Raw genomic sequence first — 2976 nt, 5'->3', positions numbered from 1 at the left:
AAAGGGGAGAGATGAGACAAGGGGAGTGAAAATGTTGCTGCTTTTTTGTTTTGTTGGAAGCTCATTTTGAGGGGAAGATTGTCTAAACTGGATTTTTTTATGAGCTTTTGTTTTGTTTACAAATTTTGGACAACTGTAATTTGATTTTGCTACTACTTTATTTTGTCGCTGCTAGAGATGAACTTGGATTTCTTTTCGTTATGATATAGATTTTAGTTTCTTTAATGGTTGTTTTATTAACTTGCTTAATTATAATTATTGTTGGTTAGTTATTGATGCAAACTTATCCTAGAATTCATAATTGATTTTTTAATTATTGTTAATGAGTATGTGATGAAAGGGACCCTATGTTGATAGATGAATTATGTTTCTTGCCTTATTTGTTTTGTTCAACAAATTGCCAAAATGGGAGATTGTTGAAAAATATGAAATTGAAAATTTGGTGCCAGAGGGAGTGCCCACTTCTCTACCTATATTCTATGCTCCTCTCCCGTAGGCTTTATGCAAATAGAAGTTTTAAGATATGAAGAATTCATGTAGAATTCTAAGACGAATTATTATGAAGAAATAGAAGTTCTTTATATTCTAAAATTTATAGCCTAAATAAAATATGGGGATTGTATTAGATCTTCTATTATAAGCAAGTCTCAAAATTAATGTCTATATATTCGAGAAGCTTTCCTAGGGAAAAATATTGAATGTTAGGCACTTAATATGTCCTTGAGAGAATACTTTTGTAAGAGTGCTATTTTTATAGTAAAACCATTGTTGTGGTTTTACTTATCATGATCACAAGAGGTGATTATAGTGGTGAAAGCATTGTATCTTTGAATTGCAAGAGTGAGAAAAACGATTACAGTATGTATGATTGAGTAGGTTCACTTTGTAATTGTTGAAGAGAGTGTAAAATTTTCACTGAGTTAGACTTTGCAGACACATAGAAATTGAATTGTGCAATTATCTTATTGTGTCTTATGTGTTTACTATTTTATTATTTAGTGCCTAGAGAAGTGCCCACCAAGTTAGACATCAATTTGATTGTGTTGTTTTTGCTCTTAGCAACGTCATTTTTGCTAACAATACTCACATTGTAAAGAATAATAATTGGTTTTCTTAAATGATCATAAATTTAGTTTAAGATTGAATAAGTAAAAAATTAAATGTTAAAAATAAGTGTCTGAAAAAATAAATACTGAAAAATTAAATGATGAACTTAAGTTATAAAATCTGTTTTATTGGATAAAGGATAATATAAAATTATTGTACGAGTTTAATTACCGATTTTAAAACTGTTTCATACTCAAAATGAAAATTGAATTATAATAATTTTTAAATAAAATATTGGATTAAGATATTTCAGATAAAAGAAAGAATGCTAACAAAATCTCTCGTACGAAAGTTGAATTTGATTTATTGTAAGTTTAATGAAAAATAGATATAAGTATTAGATAGTAGACAATTTAAAAAAAAAATAGAAGGCAGAAAAGTTGTCACTCCTTCCATAGTCTCAGATTGTGTTGGGGATCTACGAAACTAGGGGTGAGCAAAACTCGATTCAACTCGAAAAAATAAAAAAAAATTCGAATTTCGAGTTAAACGAATCGAGTTATTCGAGTTAATCAAGTTATTTGAATCAACTCAAATTTTTTTTGCAAATTTCGAGTTTGAATCGAGTTGAGTTTTCGAATTTGAATAATTCGAATAATTCGAATATTAAACTATAATATTTTATATTTTTACCCCAAACTCCCAAACCTTTTTACTTTTCCCTCAAAACTTTTACTCCTTCCCACTTTCCCCCCAAAACTTTTACTCCTCTCCCCTCCCAACCCCCCAATCTACCCAAAATCCATTTCCCACCAAAATTTTACTCTTCCATTTTCTTTTTCTCAAAATTTTACTCCAAAAAATCCTCAAAACCTTTTATTTTCCCCCAAAATTTTTACTTCCTCTCACTTTTTCCCTAAAACTTTTATTCCCTTCCCATCCCACCTCTCATCTACCCCAAACCCTCCCCCCTCTAATTTTTTTTAATATTTTCCCTCCAAAATTTTACTCCCCCTGTTTACTTTCTCTCAAACTTTTATTCCCCAAAACTTTTTATTTTCCCCCTAAACTTTTACTTCTCACCCTTTACTCTCAAATAAGAAATCAAAATTATCCAAAAAAAATCACTAAACATAAATAGTAATAATTTTATTTATATCTACTATTTATATTATTAAATTAAATTTCACATTTTATATTATTTATATTATTGAATTGTTTAGTCATATTGAATATTTATATTAAAATTGAATTATTAATTATGCCATAAAATATTCGTGTTAAAATTTTATATTGGTATCAATTTCACATTTTATTTTTAAAATAACTTTTATTAAAAATCATATTTTACATATAATATATTTTTAATTCCAAAATACATAGTGACAAGAATCTGAAGAGAATTGAAACAACTAAACAAACAAAGAAGCTAACCAATATATAAAAATTTAATAAAGAAATTATGATGTGATGAAAGTTAATAAAAAATTTGATTAATGTGAACAAATTTTATTACGATAGGTGACAATGGTTACAAAGACCCAAAATTATTTTTTAAAATTTAACTCGAAACTCGAACAAATATATTCGATTCGATTCGATTCGATTCGAATTTCATCTTACTCAACTCGATTCGAGAAAACTTCAAATAAAGTTAGGATGATAAAATGAGATTCGAAAATTTAATTAACTCGAAAATTTTCGATTCGATTCGATCGAATACTCACCCCTACACGAAACAATCAATATGAAACTTTGCAGGCCAGGGTGAGTCACCATTTGAAAACTATGTTTGAACTTTCCTTTTACTTTTCTTGTTTTCACAAATAATTGTATTACACATGGGTTGCTAGATTTTTCTTTGGAAATTTTTGTTCACGTAGGCTTTTCTTGGAACCTAATTTTCCAAACGTCTCAATCGTTTGAGAA

Source organism: Gossypium raimondii, chromosome 5, assembly GCF_025698545.1.
Source record: "Gossypium raimondii isolate GPD5lz chromosome 5, ASM2569854v1, whole genome shotgun sequence".
Lineage (NCBI taxonomy): Eukaryota > Viridiplantae > Streptophyta > Magnoliopsida > Malvales > Malvaceae > Gossypium > Gossypium raimondii.
This window is presented reverse-complemented; position numbering follows the sequence as displayed.